The sequence below is a fragment of the Mandrillus leucophaeus genome, unplaced genomic scaffold (assembly GCF_000951045.1).
Source record: "Mandrillus leucophaeus isolate KB7577 unplaced genomic scaffold, Mleu.le_1.0 Scaffold113, whole genome shotgun sequence".
In the NCBI taxonomy this organism is placed as follows: Eukaryota; Metazoa; Chordata; class Mammalia; order Primates; family Cercopithecidae; genus Mandrillus; species Mandrillus leucophaeus.
In genome coordinates this window covers 3,864,574-3,871,186 of record NW_012099543.1, presented here as the reverse complement: position 1 = coordinate 3,871,186, position 6,613 = coordinate 3,864,574, and positions in this window count along the sequence as shown.

Genomic DNA, 6,613 nt, shown 5'->3' with positions numbered 1-6,613 from the left:
GGAATGAAACAAATAAACAAAAACCTGAAACTGAAAACTAAATGATGAGTTTACTATCAGATGAGATCCGACAGAAGAGAAGATTAATGAATTAGTGTTAGTTTTCGAAGGGATGGCGAGGGTTAAAGAGACACACACACACACACACACACACACACACAAACACACACAGAAAGAGGACACTCAGCAGCAAATGCAGGCTTCATGTCCAGCATAAAATCTACAGAAGTGGGGGACCAGCCTAATGCCAGAGCCCACCACTGTTTACAGGCTAGGGGTAGTTGCAAGTATGGGCAGGAGGGATCTGACCAGTGTGTCTTGCTGTCTGGCAGGATATTGAAAAGGTGTTCCAATGATGAGGCGGTTCTGGCCCTTGTTCCGGTGGGATGTCATCATGGTGTTCCATGGATCTTTGTCCAGCAAGATATGATAGGGATGTTTCCTTAGTTGGGTCTTTTTCCGCCTTGCGACACGGTCAGGTCGTTAGACAGGAGGTTTCTCATGGCCCAAACCCCCATGAAATGTTTCACTTTGACCAAGGTCTGCAAAATAGCAGGAAGCTTACAAAATGGTGCAGTTTGGACTAACATTTAGAAGACAGCTCAGAGAAAATATATTTTTAAGACAGAAAATAGATAAAATAGCCTAAGTTTAGGGAATATGTGAGTCACAACTAACATGTGAATAATTAGAGTCCTGGAGAAGAGTAGAAAGAAAATAAGGCAGAAGTGTATTTAAAATAATAATGGACTTAAAATTTTCCAAAAAGGATGAGATTTAAAATAGAGGTGTCCAATATTTTGGCTTCCCTGGGTCACATTGGAAGAATTGTCTTGAGCCACACATAAAATACACTATCACAAATGATAGCTAATGAGCTTTAAAAAAATTGCAAAAAAAATATGTATATTTATATCAAAATGTTTTAAGAAAGTTTATGAGTTTGTGTTAGGCCACATTCAAAGATGTCCTGGGCTGCATGCAGCCCACGGGCCTTGGTTTGACAAGTTGATTTAAAGCCATAGCTTCAAGGTGCTTTATGAAACAAACAGGGTAAATAAAAGCAAAATCGCACATAAGTATATCATAGTAAAGTTGCAGAACTACAAAGATAGAAAAATGCTTAAAAGCAGCCAGGAAGAAAATCTTTGTAACTCTACAGAAATTAAAATAGGATTAACCTTCAAAACTCATAATATGTAGCTAAAGCTATGTTGAGAGAAATGTTTCATTTCAAATATATATGTTAGAAGAAAAAAAATAGTCAATTAGTTAATAGAAGCAATGAAAATTCAAACCCAATAAAATAAAGGCTGAAAGAAAATAAGTGCCAATCTAAAATTGTATTTTCTTTTTTTTCTTTATACATATTTTTTTTAAAAATTCTATTTTCAATAAAAACATTCTTCATCAATAAAGGTGAAATAAAAGTGTTTTCCACACAACCAAAAACTGCAAGAATTTATCACCTGAAAATCTACACTGAAAGAAATACTAAGGCATGTTCTTCAGTAAGAAAGGGTAAATGGATAGTTCTAGACAGGCAACTAGACAGAAAACTAGACAGAAAAGTGTGGAGATGCAAGAGAAAGAACAGCAAAAAGGGTCTAAATATTGACTGTTCAAATTAAGAATGATAATAATAATATCATATTTGGAATTTAAAACATATAGCGTTAAAATATATGACAACAATGCCATATAAATCTAAAGAATGATAAACTGAGGTTACATATTCGAAGGTTCTTGAACTGTCTTGGAAGAAATATAAGGACTCAATTATGCTAGTGTTTGATAAATGAAGAATCCAGGTTTTCATCTCTCATGGTAATAAAAAAAAGTAAAGAGTATATAACTAAAATAGTCAATTATTTAAAGTAAGAAAGAAGAAAAAAGTAACACTAAATGGTGACATTTTTAGCTTAATTCTCTGTGAGCAGAGAAAATTTACTAAAATTCAGTACATGTATGCTAGCCAGGGCAGAAAGCATGTCGCAGCACGTTTAACTCTTTGCCAGTTTGCCCCAAGAAGCCCTGAGAATACTCGTTGGTGACACTTTGTGGCTGTAGGGTTTACCGTGAGGTAACTTTGCAACAAAATAGCTCGCTTTTATTACTATTTTCGCATTGCTCTCATATATCGACTTTGAAAAGAAAAGACATCTTTCTATTTATGCATTCTGTTTTTAGTAGTGTTATTCCATTTACAAAATATAGTAATTCTTAGTCACTGAAAATGTCGAATCCAAGAAAATCAAACATTCTTACGTGTGATGTTAACATCTTTCTCAGACAGGTGTTGACATTTGATGAATCCAGTTTTTCTGAAATAGACGATTCTGATGTTAGTTCTGTTTAGAAAAAAAATCCAAGAACAGTTTTTATATTTATTTATTTATTTATTTATTTGTTTGAGATGGAGTCTCATCTGTTGCCCAGGCTGGAGTACAGTGGCACGATCTTGACTCACTGCAACCTCTGCCTCCCTGGTTCAAACTATTTTCCTGCCTCAGCCTCCCGAGTAGCTGGGATTACAGGCATGTGCCACCACACAAGACTAATTTTGTTGTATATTTAGTAGAGGTGGGGTTTCACCATATTGACCAGGCGGGTCTTGAACTCCTGACCTCAGGTGATCCACCCACCTCGGCCTCCCAAAGTGCTGGGATTACAGGCATGAGCCACCGTGCCCAGTTTTTATATTTTATTTTCACAGTGAAAACCAGTCCGATTTGCTTCAGCCTCAGAGAGCATATTTATGTAAAATTAAATGAGCACTGGCAGAGAGCTGTACCTTTTCTTTTTCTAATCAAGAAAAAAGTTAAAAGGATTATAATAAAATGGAGTGTGCTAGCCAACCACAGTAGAACTAAAAGTCAACAACAATAAGGAAACTTGAAAATCCCCCAAATAGTTGGAAAATAAATAATATGCTCCTAAGCAGTCTGTGAGTTAAAGAAGAAATTACAACAAAAATTAGAAAATATTTTAAAATATTAATAAATATAATACCTGTCAAAATTCATGGTATGTGATTAAAGGCATGCTGAATGAAAAATTTTTAATTTTAAATACATATATTAGAAAAGAAGAAAGATTAAAGTTAATGAATTGTCTCAAGAAATCAGAACAAAACAGTAGATGAATCTTGAAGACAGTGGAAGAGAACAGAAATCATAGAGAGACAAGCAAGAAATCAATGGCAGATTAAAAAAAATGAGATAGAGGCATCAAAACCAAAACGGGGTACTTTGGAAAGAGTAATAAAATTGACAAACTCCTTCCTTCTGAGACTGATGAAGAAAAAGTTTAAAAAGAGAGAATGCAGAAATACCTAATATTGGAAATGAAAAGGTTATATTTCTACAGATCCTATGTTCCCAACTTTATGCCAATAAATTTGAAAAATATGTAAAATGAATAAAGTCCTAGAAAAATAGAACACTAAAACTAATGCAAGAAGAAATAGAAATTATAAATATTCTAAATAAATGTATTGTATTTGCCAGTAAACTTATTGTGAAATAAAGTGCTAATTTTGTCACCTTTCCTGGAGAATAAAATAGAAGAAATATGTCCAAGCTTACTTTATTAGGTCAGTATAATTTTCAAAATGAAAATTTTTAAAGAATATTGAAGAATGAAAATTATAGGCCAATTCATTTATGATGATGATATGAAAGTCTGTAAATTCAATCAGAAATTTGAATCAGCCAATAGATAAAAATATTGACCTCATTTGATTTATTTCAGAAATATGAGGTAGGTTTAATATTAGAAAATCAGTCGTCGTAGTCTACATTAACGGCATAAAAGAGAAAATGTTGTAATCATCCAAATGAATTCAGAAAAAGTGTTTGATGAAACTTAATGTTACTAATGGTAAAAGCTCTTCTCTTGGAATAAGACCTCCTTAATCTCATTTCAAATACAAGATATTCTAAAACAAACTACAGCAAATATAAAATTCAGTGGCAAATATTAAAAGCTTTCTGTTTGAGATAGAAAATAATGTAAGGGCACTACTTATCATTACTTTGAGTCAGCATTTTCGTATGGGTCCTAGCCAGTGCAATAAATCAAAATAAAATTAAAATACAATCATTTGAAAGGAAAGAAAATGTATCATTAATGTACAATATAATTTATGCTCAGAAAATCCAAAATAATCACTAATAAATTATTACAATTAAGAAATGACTTTGTCAAGTTTATTGAGTACAATATCCAATATGAAAACATAACATATTTTTATGTATTGGCAGAGATTTAGAAAATGAAGTAAAATAGTAATTACAGTAGCATTAAAACAACAACCAATACCTAGGAATAAATCTGACATAGGTTGTGCATGACCACTATTCAAAAAACAATTTAAAGATAAATTTTTAGAAGACTTAAAGAAATGGAGATATACACTACATTTATGGATTTAAAGAGTCAATGTTTCAAAGATATGAATTCTACTCGATCTGATCCACTAGATTTAATGCAGTTCTAGTGAAATTTCTGTCTTCTTAAGTTATGAATTGACAAGTTGATTATAAAGTTCATAGAGCAATGCAATGAGCCAAGAGCCATAAATAATCAACTTTCTTAATGAAGAAGAACAAGAAAAGAGAACTTATTCTAATTGATATCAAGCTTATTATGAAGTTATAGTAATTGCAATAATGTGGTGCTGGAACAAAGATGGATAAATAGACCAATGTAACAAAATGGTGCTCAGTAACAAATCCACACATATACGTCTATTTGATTTATGTTAAAAAAGAAATCACAGAACAGTAGGAAAAGGAGGGGGGGGTCTTTTTGATAAATGGTTCTGGGTCAACTAGATAACCATATGGTCAACTAGGTAACAATAAGTGGTTCCAGCTCAACTTGATTGTAACTAGACAACCAACCATATATTTGACCCCTACTGATATGAAATGCAAATATTGATTCTATGTGAATGCTAGATCTTTTAAAAAATAATATGGAATATATTTATGACTTTGAAAATTGTGATACATTTCTTGAGCAGCACACACAACACTAATCATAAAAGAAAATATTGATATACTAGAATACTTTAAAATTAAGAAAACTTTTTCAGCAAAAACATGGAGTGGGAGAACATACTTATAACACTTATAATCAACAAAAACCTTATGTTCAGGATGTATAAAAACTTTTACAAATAGGTAAGACATGGATAAAAATAAGGGATTAAAAGAAGATAAAACATGACAATAAATTTAATAGAAATAATGGTGAGAGAAAAAATAGTAAAAATTGTGCAGAAAATAAGGAGAAACAATCAAATAAGGAATAGAAATTAACAACCATGTTAGTTTTTGAAATATTAATGAAGTAAATAAATTTTGGCTAGATTGACAAACAAACAACACATAAATAATATTCATAGACTGGGCACAGTGGCTTATGCCTATAATCTCACTTTGGGCACTTTGGGAAGCCCAGGTGGAAAGATTGAGCCCAGGGGTTTGAGACCAGCCTGGGCAAAATGGTGAGATTCCATCTCTCCAAAAAAATTTTAAAAATTATCTGAGTGTGGTGGCACATGCCTGTGGTCCCAGCTACTTGGGAGGCTGAGGCCAGAGGATCACTTGAGCCCAGGAAGTCAAGGCTGCAATGAACCATATTTGTACCACTGCACTCCAGCCTGGGCAACAGAATGAGATGTTTTCTTAAAATAAAATAGTAATATTAATAATAAAATTGACATAGCTATGGATCTGTACACAGTAAAAAGAGAAGACAATAAACAATTTTGTACCAATATACTAAACACTTAGAAAAAAATGAATAATTCCTTAGAAAAAGGATTTATCAAAACTGACTCAGAAAGAAATGGAAAGCCTGAGTAGTGTTAAAATTATTATCCTCATACAAAAAACAGCAGGCCAAAATGGTTTTAGAAGAAACTTCTAACAAGCATTTAAGGATCAGATGATTAAAATCATACTAAGTGTTTTCTTGCAAATAGACAAAGAGGAAATCAAACCATTGTTATTAGACTAGTTTGACCTTGATAACAAAATCATAAATTATTATTGGGTAGGTAAATCACAGATGCAAAGTATTTGAAACTAGTTCCACAAAGAGTTAGGTTTACCTCTCCTCTACAGTATTTAATGCTTGTACTGCCTTTTTAAAAAACTAACAAAATATGGCAGAAGTGGTGTTATGATAATTCTGGACCTAACTTTTAAGAGGACTGATGGGTACTACCTTGTTTGCTTGGAGCCCTGAACTACTGTGGAAGAAGTGTAACTATCCTGTTGTATAGACTATGCAATGAGACCCTGAGACTATATGGAGAAGGAGAAGGGCCCAGCTGAGCCCAGCATTCCAGCCTTCCCTGCCAATGCACCAGGCTTTGATTGAATTTGTCTTGGACTTCAGCTCAGTTCTGTCACAAGCTGACTAGCACTGAATGATCTTAGTTAATGGCATACAGAAATGAACAATTTTCCAGAGAAGCCCTGCCCAAATTTCCAAGCCACAAAACCAGGAGACATAATAAAAGAGTTGTTACTTTAAGCCTCTAAAGTAAGTACTTTGTTATGCAGCAATAAAATAGCTGGAACAGACTGTATGGGGG